The sequence below is a fragment of the Tenrec ecaudatus genome, chromosome 16 (genome assembly GCF_050624435.1).
Source record: "Tenrec ecaudatus isolate mTenEca1 chromosome 16, mTenEca1.hap1, whole genome shotgun sequence".
NCBI lineage: Eukaryota > Metazoa > Chordata > Mammalia > Afrosoricida > Tenrecidae > Tenrec > Tenrec ecaudatus.
Genome location: NC_134545.1, coordinates 113,046,169 through 113,059,811, shown reverse-complemented (window position 1 = coordinate 113,059,811; position 13,643 = coordinate 113,046,169). Strand labels below are relative to the sequence as shown.

The following is a 13,643-nucleotide window of genomic DNA, read 5'->3' as shown; positions in this document are numbered from 1 at the left end:
CTTCACCTTTGACTAAGAGATTAGTTTATTATTAGCTGGCACTGGCCATTATTTCAAAGGGCACTTGCCGGAGTGGCTGCCTGTTAGACCTTGTAGTGACCTCCCACAAAGTGCGGTTCTGTCAACACCCATAGCTGCTGACACAGACCCCAATGTCAGTAAACATGGCATGCAGGAGAGCTCTACCACCATAGGCCAGAAGTTGGGGTGGGGACTTGATTCCCCTTTGCACTTGGTGGACAAGCCAGGTGAAGGCTGTGTGGGGTGGGCAGCATCAAATGAACATTGAAAGTCTCCCAGCAGATGCTGACTCTGCTGCTGCAAAGTCTCTTAAAGTCCATCAGGTCTGTCTGAGCTACTCCCAAGAGCCACTCACCAGTTTGATGGGGCCAGGGGAAGAGGATTCACATTCATTCACACAGTCAAATCAGTGGATGCATTCCGCTGGTGGAAAAGTTAATCTCTGATCATAACAGAAGTATTTGAGCAGGAGCCCTAGTGGCATAGTGACTTGCTAAATGTGTTGGGCTACTAACAGTTCAAACCTTCCAGCAGCTCTAAGGGAGAAAGACAAGAGTGTCTTCTTCTGTAAAGATTGACAACCTCAGAAACCCAAAGGGGCAGTTCTACTCTGTCCTGTAGGATCACTGTGAGTCTGGATTAACTTGATGGCAATGGGATTGGTATTTGGCTTCTGTATTGCAGCAAAGTTTTGTATACTATTAAAATTAAGTTTGTGTGTGGATTGAATGAGTTCCTCAGAAGCATCTGTTTTAAATCTATGCCTGTGGTTATAATCCTGTGGTATTTACATAATTTTGTGTCATTTTGAAGATATATAAAAGTGTAGGGGTCGTCTTTCACCTTTCATTCATGTCACAGCCTGATGGTGCCTCCTTGTGGGCATGGCCTTCTCATTAGGGAATGTCTCCCTCTCTCTCTCTCTGCCTTCTTTTCCCGCTGGCTGACCCTGATTGCGGCCAGATTCACTGCCATTGGATCCAGACAACTTTGCACCCACTGACCTGTGGTCTTCTTGCATTCTGCATCATTGCACATGGTTATGTGAGTCTGAAGAAGGACTTACTGGGCTAGTATCAGACTTATGGACTGGTATGGGACTTACGGACTTGGGTTGGACTGGACTGGGATATTTTCTTGATATACAATTACTTCTTTATATAAAACTTTCTCTTACACGTATATAAATGTCACTGGATTTGTTTCTCTAGTTAGACTGGCCTCACAAAAATCCTATATGGGAATGGGTCTTTCTTACGTTCATGAGGCAGAATTGGCTCCAGGCTTTTACAAGATATGAAATGAACAATCGAGCAGAGAAAGAGGAAGACAGATGTCAAACCACATGAACATCACCCAGTAACAGAAGCTGAAAGAGACAAGGACCTCGCTTCAAAATTGGCAGAGAGAGAAGTCTTTCCCTAGAGCTAAAATTCTTAATTTGGACTTCCGGTCTTCAAGACTCAGAAAAGAAATTCTGTCCAGGAAAGCCCCCCACTTGTGGCATTGCTATTATAGCAGCACTATGATTATAGCTTGGGAATGGGAATGGGGTGCTACTCTAACAAATAGGTACAATATGGAATTAGTTTTGGCACTGGATAACAGGGGGATGCTGTAAGAGTTTTAGTGTCAGAAGATCTAGCACAGTTTGTCATACTGTGGTGGCTGTTGAGCTGGTGGCATGCAAATGCCATCAGGGCCATCTGTGGTGGACAGATTTCAGAGAAGCTTTCAGAAGAAGACAGGTTAGGAAGGAGGAACCGGTGATCTCTTGGGGGGAGGCAGGGGGAGGTCCATGAGAACTTCATGGATGGCAGTGGAACATTGTATGATTGCGGGGTAGAGGGAGGTGAAGATGAGTCCCTCAGGTTGGAAGGCACACAAAATAGAACTGGAAAAGAGCTACTTCCTAAAGTAGAGTGAGTTAACTTTAATGGCATGGATAGAATAAGGTTTCAGAACCTTCCATTGCTGATGTGGCATGACTCAAAATGAGAAGAAACAGCTTCAAATATAATAATCAGAATGTGGAACATGCAAAGAATGAATCTAAGAAAACTGGAAGTCATGATAAATGAAACAGAAATATCAATGTGAGTGTTCGCAATGGCATGGGGATGGCATCAGACGCTACAAGGTGAAAGGAGACTCAAATGCAGCATTAACCCAAAGTCAATTCCTATAAGGTTGAGGTCAGACATGCAAACCCTCCAACATTCTTGGCCAATTCTGACACCAATCTGGAGAGCCCAAACACTCTCTAACTCTCCACTGAATGCAATAATTCATTTCTATGACCACACAGAACTCATCTAAAATACTCACAATTATGGGGGTTATTAAGGAAGTGAACAGGCTACAATTCAGGTTAAGAAAGGCTCAGGATACAGTTCCTTGGTCAGAAGTGCCTCTTCTCAGCTGTGTTCACAGGCATACCATTATCTGGTCCTTGGTCTCCAAGCCAGGGGACCCTTTGGCTTCTGCAACACTCATGCAGTTTGCAAAGCTCTTTCAGTGCTGCTAATGAATGTCCAGGGGACACTTCATTCAAAAGTGTCAATGCGAAGGCTCTCAGCTCGAGTTCCGTGGGTTAACAAACTTGGGTTTGCCTCTTTGGCAAACCAATGATTTGTTCATAACACACGCACACCCGTTTTCAACAACACAAACAGCAGCTTTACACAAAGACTTTTCCACATAGAACACACAGAAATCAAATTGACTGCTGTGGGAAAAGACGATGGAGAAACTTAATATCTGTAGCTAACCAAGCCAGGCACTGACTGTGGAACAGACCATAAACTGCTCATATATAAATTCAGGCTGAAGCTAAAGAAAAGTAAAACACGTCTACCAAACCCAAAATACAATCTTGAGTCTCTCCCATGTGAAGTTGGAGACCATCTCAAGACAGATTTGATTCGATGCATTGAACACTACTGACAGTAGACATGATGAGCTGTGGGAGGGCATCAAGGACCTTATTTGTGAAGAAAGCAAAGGGCATTCCAAGGACAGAAAAGAAAGAAAAGATCATAGTGGATGTCAGAAGAGACTGAAACGGCTCTTGTCTCTGTAGTAGCTAAAGCAAATTGAAGAAGCATCTTGTATTCCCATACATCCAGAAAAGACAGACAACCCAGGGAAAGACGGGAACTACATATATGGATGGGCATCTCTGAGAAAAAGGCACAAGTGTAACAAATAAACTTTTGTTCTTGTGGACATAAAACATTTTCTTAAAGTTTCAATTGAATCTGTCTATGAGTAATTGATATTTAACCCCCGGTTTTATTTTGACTGATGGTATTGAACTTTTCTATCCTCTCTTTTGACCGATAGTCAATGTGATTGGTCAATCTTCTTATCGCTCTGGGTTTAAAGTGAACCCTCCTGGAAGCAGCCTCTGATGCAGCTGCTTCTCTGCCATTGCTCTGAGTTCACTGCTCTCAGTGTCCTGGATCAAGGAGGTTCTGTACACAGGATCTTGGGATCCAAAGGACCCACGCCACCCCTGGCTCTTCTTTCTGGGTGGTAGTGATAGCCTCCTTCCTGCTTTAGCCAGAAACTTCTCTAAAGCAGCAAGTACTGTTTAACTGCCAAGTCTCCAAGGCCAAACTCTCTGAATCAGAGAGATTAACCCTGAAAGATGAACGAACTATTCCGGCACTTAGCAGGTGCGTGACCAATATTACCTGCTGCCATTCCTGCTCTTTGCCCTGTTGCTGCCTTTTGTTCTGGCCCCACTTGCTCTCTGCTGGTTTCCATTGTACTGACCTCTCACCTTCTTCCACCAGCACTCAACTTGCTCTCATCTTCAGTCCCTTAAAGCTTCCCAAGTGCCTGTAGGCACCAAGGGTGGTGGTGTGTCTTCAGCAAGACCACTAAATGTGGAGACTGTCAGATGAAGCTTTCCACTCCTGTGAAGTGTTACAGTCTCAGAAACCCACAAGGGCCGTTCGACTTGTCCTACTGGGGTGCTGTGAGACAGGATCCACTTGATGGCAGGGAGTTTGAGGTGATGACTTACTTTTAATAAGTGACTTCAGGACCACCTCATGGTCTTACATAATAACCAAGTGGCATTTTGAATTCATAGGCTATAACAGGGTCTCAGGAGCTGAGAGCATCATTTTCTGGACTTAAATCATATGGAATCTGTGCTTTCCAACATATTCATTTTCCTGTTATACCATAGGAAATAGAGCTGACTCTGAGCTTCAAGTCTTCAAATCTCAATTTGTCTTTAAATCTGTACCTATATGGTCTCTGCTGTACACTGTGTCAGTTAAGATATCCTAGACTTCTAGGTGCATTTCGGGGAATCTCTTTGTGTGTGCAGTAAGTTGTTATAAGAGCTGAGACAACCTGCCAAAGTCCACATTGAAGGTGGACTGGACAGTCATGGGGATGCTCGTCATAACTTGTTTCTGGCAGTAGGTTCAGGCACATCACCAATACAAGCTAGTTTCAAAAGTTGTTTTTCAAATAATTTGGCTTCAGTTACTAAGTAAGGAAGATTGAACAGTTTACTTTGTATTATTTCTAACTTTTTGATTTATTATCAAAGAGAGTGTTTGCGTTTTCTCATTTGCCAAGTTTTCTTCAGTGTTGTAGTACAGAATTGATTTTTGTAACTGGCACAAACACACAATTGATTTTCTGGTTTCAAAACTGAGTTTAATGAAACAATTGTCCATTTATTCAGTTTTATTATTTTTTGATACAAAATCTGTCAACTTCTGAAATATTTTAATTTTTTAAAGCAAACTGTCCATGTATCAAGTCACACAAAGTTCGCTTTGTGCCATTGATTGCAATGGTCACAATGCAACAGCGCCCCTCCTCCTCCTTCCTTCTTTGTTTACTCTTTCCCTTCAACCTTCTGCTCCTCTCCCTACTGACTTCTGAGCTTGCGCTGGGTAGAAGCTGCTTTCTTGAGATCATATCACTGTACACTTCCTTGATCTAAATATTGTTTACCTATAGGCCTTTCTATCACTTGTTGTCAGTTCGTCTTACTGTGCTGGCTTGCATGTGGTTGTGATACTAGAAGCTATGTCACTGGTATTTCAAATACAAGCAGGGACACACATGCTAAACAAGTTTCAGCAAAAGGTCCAAACTAAGAACAGTTTAGGAAGAATGGATAGACAGTCCACTTCAGAGGGATTAGTCACTGAAAACTTTATGAATAGCAGCACAACCTCGGCCGATCTAGTGCCTGGATATGATCCCCTTAGGCTGTATTGCATTAAATAGGGCTGGGGAAAGCGAATTCCTTAAAGTAGAGTCAATATTAATGAATGGATGGAACAAAGCCTTCAGGCCTGCATTTGCTGGTGGAGGCTGGCTCAAAATGAGAATAAAGAGCTGCACACATATATTAATACCCAGAATGTGGAATGTAATGAGGTATGTGGTAGTACATTTTTTTTTTACATTTTCAGCAATTTTATTTCAGTTGAGAGAGTGGCCACGGCCACTATCAGACCTGGACAGGCTCACAGCCCAATAATCCCTGGGTAGGAAAGAGGCTACATGGAAGAAGCATGTTTAACATAGGGAAATTGAAACACATTAGAGAGCAATGAGTGTAGCCAAAGTGGAAAATTTTCCAAATGAACAAACATCAGACTTGAATGTATGGAATGCCTCAATTCCAAGGCTCCCTGCTTTCGCATCTACTTACACATTCATACCTGAACTTGATGCTAGGATCCAAAGTCTAGTTTCCAGACTTTTAACCTCCCTTGATGGCTGCAAGACAAACTGAAATTTCATGACTGTTAACTTAGGGCTAAGCCAAAACCCAAATCAAATGAGCCAAAGTAAAATATATTAACCTGGAAACATTCCAGTGGAGCTAGGAAGTATCTGTATGAAATATTTTCTGACCATCTTAGAACCTTTGACAAATCAGTAATTGTTTAAGGTGACATGTACCTCCATCAGTTCATAACATTGGCACCATTCTCTAACATACATCTTTGTCAATTTATTCTCCAATTTTCAGTGCTTTCATTCTACCAGAAATAATATGTAGATGGCCTCCATTCTCTTCTTTTCTTTGCTTGAAATGATACAATCATTGGGAAAAGTGAATCTAGATGCCAGAGACTATTTCTTTTTTTGCTTCAAAGGTCTGTCTGAAGTTATGATGGAGCTGGTAATCTTTTCATATTGGGGTTATCTTTTAGTCTTATCATCAGTTCTCTTTCTTCATTTTTTTATTAGATCATGCATTTGCCAACATTTCTTTTCTTTCCTTTTTTTAAAGATCATTTTATTGGGGCTCATACAACTCTTATCACAATCCATACATACATCAATTGAGTAAAGCACCTTTATACATTCGTTGCCCTCATCATTCTTAAAATTCGCCTTCTGCTTGGGTTCCTGGAATCAGCTCATTTTGGTAGTACATTTCTATATATGTACAAGGAAGACTAGTTAACACAACTATTATTCAAATTCACGTACTAACTAATTAAGGCACCAGTGAAGAAATTGAAGAAGTCTACCAACTTCTTCAGTTTGAAATTGATCAAACATGCAACCCAGATGCATTGACAATTACTGGTGATTGAGATGCAAAAGCTAGGAACAAAGAGGACACGTCAGTAGTTAGGGAACATGGCCTGGGTGATAGAAATGAAGGTGGAGATTACATGATAGAATTTTGCAAGACAAATGCCTTAATTGAAAATAACATAAATGGTGACTATATATATAGACCACACTTGATGGAATACACAAAAATCAAAATGATTATATCTATGGGAAGAGACGATGGGGAAGCTCAATATTATCTGCCAAAAAAAGGCCAGAGGCCAATTGTGTAACAGATAATCAATTGCTCATATGGAAGTTCAGGTTGAAACTGAAGGAATTAAAACAAGTCCACAAGTGTGAACATAAAACTTTTTGGATATTACACCTAAGTTTACAGATTATCTCAAGAAAAGACTTGATACCCTGAACACTAATGATACCAGATCAGATGATTTGGGGGATGACATTAAGGACATCACCATGAAAAAAAGCAAAAGGTTTTTAAGAAGACAGGAAAGGAAGAAAATACTAAAGTGTACAAAGACCTGGAGTTAGGACACTTAAGGAGAAGAACACACTCCGCATAGTTCACATGAAAAGGAATGAAGAAAACAAGCCTCATGCTGTAATATCGAAAGCTTCTGTGGGCAAAATATTGAATAACACGGGAAGCATCCACAGAAGATGGAAGGAATACAGAGTCACTCTGCCCAAAGTAATTGATGCATATTCAACCATTTCAAGAGGTATCATAGGATTAAGAACCAAATATGGTACTTGCCTATGATCACATGCAAGTAAAGTTTTGCAGAAGATGACTTTTTAAAAAGTAGTTGCAGCAGTACATCACTAGGGAACTGCCAGAAGTTCAAGCTGGATTCAGAAGGAAATGTGAAATGAGGAATATCGTTGCTGATGTCAGATGAATCTTGGCTGAGAGCAGAGAATTCCAGAAAGATATTCATCTGTTTTCTAAGGCTTTATACTCTATGAAGAGGAACATGGCATCAAGATTGGAGGAGGATTCAAGTTGAGAGGACAAAATTTGGCCTGCTGGAACCAGTAGGCCTGTTGGACCCCTAACTGATGAAGATCACAGACAGAAATGTTCATTATGCATTCCACATGAACAAAGAAACAAAAATCCGTACAATTGAACCCCAAAGCAACATCGTGAAAACAGAAAAATTGAAGTTGTCAAGGATTTTATTTTATTTGGATCCACAGGCAAAGTGGGAAAGCAAAAAGCATAGCAACAGCCAAGAAATCAAATGATGCCTTATATTTCACAAATCTGATTAAAACATCTATTTAAAGCGTTGGTGGTGGGGAGGGGTTCAGCAAAGATGTCATTTTGAGGACAAGTAGGTCTGACCCAAGCTGTTGTACTTTTAGTTGTCTTATGTGCAGGCAAAAGCTGGGCAGTGAATAAGGGACACTAGGTAGTGCATTTGCATTATGTTGTTGGCAAAGAATACCGAAAGTACTCAGGACTACCAGAAGGACAAATAGAGCTGTCTTTGGTGAAGCACTGCGAAAGTGCCTTAGATGTGAGGATGATGGACTTTGTCTCATGAACTCTGGACAGGTTATCAAGAGAGACCCATGTTTGGAGCAGGTCTCATGCTTAGTACAGTAGAGGGTCAGTGGGGAAGGGGAAGACATTGACAAGGTGGATTGACAGAGTGGCTGCAATCATAGATTCAAACAGTAGTGATGATGAAGACGGCACAGGATTGGTAAGCATTTCACTCTGTTGTGGAAAGGTTTTCTATGAGTTAAACTTGATGACGCTTAATCATAATAAGCAACAATCCAAATTGATCTTTGATTTGTTTCATTTTTTTTGTCATGGCAAACATTGCCACGCTGAGCACTACAGGACTTGTCTGAAATTCCCATGTGCACAGGTTCCTATTGTGTAGCTATCCAAGGGTGAAATTGCTGCAGCACAAGGTGAACATAGACATTATGGACATGTTTCTGGATCTTTGTAGTTCTGTTGCCTTATTGGCCTCTCCTTGCACCAAGGTACATTACCTTAATTGCTGGAGTCTTGCTCTCTGAGACTCTAAGTCCTACCACTTGCTCTTCTCCAAGTTTACTTTGGCCCTTTGTATTTTTTGTTTCAGAATCAGTTTGTCAATGTCTACAAAATCTGCTGAGATTGCGACTAGAGTTTGAATCTGCACGTCTAGTTGTGAAGGTTGACAACTGATTAATGTGGTGTTGGTTAGCTGTTGCAGTTCAATAATCACTCCCCTTCTCTCCTGACCCAGCTAGGTTCAGCTGGGCAACTATACCTTTGTTGTAGGCCCTCGCTGGTCAACTTTGTGGGTATTTGTCCTTTGGGGAGCAGGGGTGAGCTGGGAGAGTGTGCTCTTAATGGCAGGTCTTTTCATGGCCAGGTCTAGGACTGCACAGGTGCCTCTTCCTCCACCTGCAGCAGGATTGAGCTCAAAGGCAAGTCAAGGGTGTGAAATGATCTCTGTCTCCAAAAGCCCTACTGGAAGTGTGAGGGAATCCCCGATCCAAGATCATGGCAAATTACTCGATCCATTTAGATCTCCATTGATTTCACTTTATAATCTCTTCTAATTCTCTATACAATGTCTTGAATATCTTTCCATAGGTTTATTCCTAAATATTTTAATATCATTTGAAAATATTTGGTGGTATTTTCTTGTCAGGGTACCAGCCCTAACACATTATCATGGGTCCAGTAGGTGCAATTGTACAGCAATAATAAGTAAAGATTATAGCAAAGTCATAGAGAGCACGAGAGACAGAAGAAAGACTGAAATAATGGAGCCAGACACATTTCATGGTAGCATGCTCACCTCAGCCTCACTTGCTGGTCCACGTGGAGAGAGAGGGGGAAAGGAGGACAAGGGGAAAGGGAACAGGGGAGCAAGGAAGGGAGAGGAGAGTGGGGAGTGATGAGAGGCCAAGAAGGGGAACTTTATTGCTAACCAAGGCTTATATATTCTCTGGTGACGTGCAAGCCCCTAATTACAGGTGAAGACATACGTCACAGGAAAGGGTTGTGCTATAGCTAATACAGTAATGGGAGGGGGTGATCTCAGGGTATCCACGTAATAGGAAGGGGAGGTATTGGGGTACACATGTGACAAGATGGACAGATACTAGATTCAGGATGGCAGCCTAACTTTGGATGTCACCAAGCCGATTTGACCTGTTCTTTGGTTCACTATAGAAACCATTATCAGTAGGGTGTAAACCCTACCTACAGGAACCTGACTTAAAAAAAAAAAGGAATCAGACTAATGGTCACAAGCCTTTAGGGAGAAGTAACCCATTGTCATTAACAGTAGGCAGTGCACCTATCTGTGGTGGGACCAGACAGTAGTCTGGCAACTGACTGCCTTCAGGGAGGTAACTTGACAATTATTTACCACTAGCTGCAAGCAGTGTCCAAAGTCTAACATATCTGGGGAAGAGGACTTGGGAGAAATCTTTCTGTTTCCCACATTTTCTGTTCTCTAGAAATGAAGTAACTCACCCTCAGATTAGAGAACTTAACAAAAGCTGCTGGAAAAATTGGATGTCCATTTTTATGACTCTTTCATAATTCATACCAAGTTCTTCTAGTAGTCTGATTAGACATCTGTGCGAATTCATTGTCTTTACCCAAATAAAAGAGAACACTTTTCATATCACCGTGACAAAGAGGTTGCTAGTTACAGCTTAACTGCCAAGGCGAAGAGAGACCAGTTCTATCTCCCATTATGCTTCCATGTCAAAGAGTTGGCTCACGTGGTAACACTAGCTAGAAGCTTATTTACCTTAAAAAATTAGTGTGTGTGGGGAGGGAGGGGAATGGGGGGAAAAAAAGGGAAACCGAGCTGATTCCAGGAACCCAAGTGGAAGGTGAATTATGAGAGTGACGAGTGCAACGAATGTATAAGGGTGCTTTGCTCAATTGATGTATGTACAGATTGTGATAAGAGCCTTATGAGCCCCAATAAAAAGATTTAAAAAATTAGTGTGTGTGTGTGTGTGTGTGTGTGTGTGTGTGCGTGCACCTGGGTAAAATGTAATTTATTGATGGTACATGACAAGGTTGGGCTCTCTATGCCTCTCCCCTTCTTCAGGGGATCTGGATGAAAATTTGATACAATGTGATATTCTCAGTGTATTGGGGGATCAACTCGTGTCAAAGATACCCCAGAAGCTGAGGCTGGTGCTCCAGGGAGGCTCTTATTCCTTGGAGACCATTTGGACCAGAGGCCTATCACTCCATTGCTATAGTCAAATTCATTGTCCTACCAGAAAATGGGCTTGGCAAAGTGACCCTTGAGGGCAATTCCAGCCCCAGCATCAAAGGTGGAAGAGAGGGTGTCACTGTTGAAGTCAAAGGAGACAACCTGGTCCCTAGTGTATCCCAGGATGCCCTTCAGAGGACCACCTGATGCCTGCTTCACAACGTTCTTGATGTCATGCTCGACAGCTTTCTTCAGATGGCAGGTAATATCCACAGCCAACACATTGTGGGTGGGGCCATGGAAGGCCATGCCAGTGAGTTTCCCATTCAGCTCCAGGATTAACTTGCCCACAGCCTTGACAGTGCCAGTAGATTTGGGGATGATGTTCTGGGAAGCCCCATGGCTGTCATACCAGAGTTTCCCAGGGGGGTCATCCATGATCTTCTGGGTGGCAGTGATGGCATGGACTGTTGTCATGAGACCCTCCTGAATGCCAAAGTTGTCATGGATGACCTTAGCTAGGGGGGTCAAGAAGTTGGTGGTATAGGAGGCATTGCTGACCTTCTGGAGGGAGTTGTCATACTTCTTGTGGTTCACACCCATCACAAATCTAGGGGCATTTGCAGAAGGGGCAGAGATGATCACCCTTTTGACACTACCCTTCAAGTAAGCCCCAGGCTTCTCTATGGTTGAGAAGACACCAGTGGACTCTATGACATACTCAGCACCAGCCTCACTGCACAGCATACTGGTGGGATCTCACTGCTGGAAGATGGAGATAGACTTCCAATTGATGAAAAGCGTCAAATTACCAATCTTGATGGTGCCATTGAACTTACTATGGGTGGAATTATACTGGAGCATGTAGAGCACATAGTTCAGGTCAACAAAAGGCTCACTGATGGTAACAATGTCCACTTTGCCGGAGTTGAAAGCAGCCCTAGTGACAGGCACCCAATGTAGCCAAATCCGTTTACTCCTCCGACCTTCACCATTGAAAGCGGCTGAGACTGCACAGGAATGGGAAGATGTGGCTGCCTGTCACAAGAGGAGGAGCAGAAAGTCTAAAAATACTTCCTTATTTATAGAAGTGACTGAAGAGTAACTTGAAATTTCAGGTTTACTCAAGGAAAGGCTTTAAGAAAAGGGAGGAGCAAATCTCTTCGCTTTGGACAATAGAGAAAATTCATACTAAAAATCCCAATAAACATTAAATGGGAAGGAGACATCCTCATTAACAAAAGTTGGTGGAAATTTTGGATATTCATGTGTAAAAGAATAAAACAAGACCTATACCTCACCTATGCACATAAATGAACTCAAGATGGATCAGAAACTTAAATGTAATACCTAAAAATGTATAACTTCCTCCCAGGGCGATGAACAAGAGAAAAGTGGGTGAAGGGAGACATCAATCAGTGTAAGACATGACATAATAATAAGATTTATAAATTATCAAGGGTTCTTGAGGGAAGGGAGGGAAAATGAGTAGCTGATACCAAGGACTCAAGTAGAAAGAAAATGTTTTGAAAATGATGTAAAATGTGCTTGGCACGATGGATAGATGTATGGATTGTGATAAGAGTTGTACAAGCCCCCAAAAATGATTAAGAAAAAACCCAAACAAACCTAAAGCTATCAGGATCATCAATGAGAAAATCTGGACAAGTCTAAGGGCCCTAGTGCACGTCATACACAGACTACAAGATATAACAAAAGAAGCACACACCATGAAAGACAAAATAGATGAATGGGACCTACTAAAAATAAAACAAAACACTTGTGTACATAAAAATACTTCATCAAGAGAGTAAAATGATAAAACCACAGATTGGAAAAAGATGTTTAACAATGACACAATGGACAACGGACTAATTATGAAACTCTACAGAATACTGCAAGCCCACAACAAGGAAAAGCAAATAACCCTCTTAAAAGGTGGACAAAGGGCCTTAATAGATAACTTATAAAGAATGACACCCAAATGGCTAACAAGCACACGAGGAAATGCTCTAATTCCCTAGACATCTGGGAAATAAAAATCAAAACAACAATGATATACCATCTAACATTCGCAAATTTAGCCCAATTTAAGAAAAGTAGAAAACAACAAATGCTGAGAAGGCTGTGGAGAGATTGGAAGTAGGATACACTGCTGGTGGTGTTGTAAGATGAACAACCACTGTGGAGAGCATGATGGTAATTCCTAAAACACCTGGCAATAGAAGTACCATATGACCTAGCCATGCCATTGCCAGGCATATGCCCCAAGAAATAAGAAACGGATCGCGAACAAACATATGCTCTCCCATGTTCATTGCAGCACAGTTCACAATAGCATGAAGTTGAAAACAGCCCATCAGTGATAGAATGGATACAAAAAACTTTGATATATATCCACAACAGAATACTACACAATCCTAAAAAACAGAGATGAAACCAAGAAACACCTCATGACATGGAGCTGATCTGGAAACCACTATACTGAGTGAAGTTAGTCAATCACAAAAGAACAGATACTGCATGAGTCCACTGCAGTGGGGATGAGCAGGCTTAGGCTTACAGGTCTTCCAGTCTGACTGGTGCCGATGAACCATGCACCATCCTCCCTATGCACGGATGTTGAAAGTCGCTTTGATGGAGCGGTCCTCACATCAGCTGTGGAATCAGATTTGCGAGAGAGGGGGAGGAAAGGATGATTGTTTAGTGGTTGCCATGCAAAGTTATGATGAGGTACCTGCTGGACTGGCAGACATTCCTATCAGTGATGAGGGATAGTGGTGGGAAAGTCAAGTCTGGAGGGGGAAAGTGGAGCAGACATATGTGGGAGAAGACAAG

The 13,643-nt window shown here is 41.9% G+C and overlaps 1 pseudogene; it reads right to left on the bottom strand.

Annotated features, from left to right (window-relative positions):
* Positions 1-10,730: 10,730 nt before the first annotated feature.
* LOC142428720 (glyceraldehyde-3-phosphate dehydrogenase-like) lies at positions 10,731-11,800 on the bottom strand (annotated as a pseudogene).
* Positions 11,801-13,643: the final 1,843 nt, after the last annotated feature.